This window comes from Brassica oleracea, unplaced genomic scaffold, assembly GCF_000695525.1.
Source record: "Brassica oleracea var. oleracea cultivar TO1000 unplaced genomic scaffold, BOL UnpScaffold01001, whole genome shotgun sequence".
Classification (NCBI taxonomy): domain Eukaryota; kingdom Viridiplantae; phylum Streptophyta; class Magnoliopsida; order Brassicales; family Brassicaceae; genus Brassica; species Brassica oleracea.
In genome coordinates this window covers 2,336-3,378 of record NW_013617580.1, presented here as the reverse complement: position 1 = coordinate 3,378, position 1,043 = coordinate 2,336, and positions in this window count along the sequence as shown.

Genomic DNA, 1,043 nt, shown 5'->3' with positions numbered 1-1,043 from the left:
AATAACTTGCTCCATGAAACTGCGTCTTGATTAATCTTATTTGTGATCCAAATTTCCAATGCCGGACTGTTCACCAGCTTTCCTGTAAGACCGCAAGCTGCTCCTCTCTAACAAAAGATAACGACACAAATATATCGCACTATGAGCGTTAAATGGTGGAGGCAGCCGCTTACCAAATCTCTTTGTTGTAAAATCAAAAGAGATTATATCCTCAATATTATTTCTTCTACCCACTCTCATCCTCTCTTTAGCTAAAAGATGAGTATCCCACAAGGCAAAGCTCGTAGGAAGAAGAAGCTTAGGAGTAATGAAGTTTTGGAGTTTCAGGAGAATAAAAAACAAAATAAATTTGTTCATGAGTTAATTCGTTTATAGGTTGCACATTGTTGTAAAGGGGGCTTGTAGTCCAGTTTTGTTATATCAGGCTATGTCGAGATGACTGTTGCAGTAACCGAGTCAGTGTTGAAGAAGAGAATGAGCGAGGACGGAACATTCTAATGCACCCTATATTTCATATGTTGAATGAGCTAGGTCCATATGTTGGATCCAATTGGTGTCAAAATATATGCCTTCTCTATGATAACATTCTGATGCACCTTGGTAGATTTGTGTGCATGTAAAGGGTATAGGTTTTCTCTTTTTACTATCTAAAATGCTACATTCCATGCTTTGATTTTATTAGCAGTCTAACTTGGGTTTATATACATTTTTCAGTTCTATTTTCCTGGACAAGTGTAGCTTAATATAGTGTAATCCAGTCTTGTTATATTTGGCTATGTCGAGATGACTGTTGCAGTAACCAAAACTGTTGTTCCCGAGTCTGTGTTGAAGAAGAGAGTGAGGGAAGACGGAACATTCTAATGCACCCTGAAAATCATAAGTTGAATGAGCTAGGTCCATATGTTGGATCCAATTGGTGTCAAAATATATGCCTTCTCTATGATAACATTCTGATGCACCTTGGGTTTCAGGAGATAGGGAAACATGACACCATCTATGTGGACGATCTGATCCAACATTTGGTAGAACATGTGTGTTAAAAA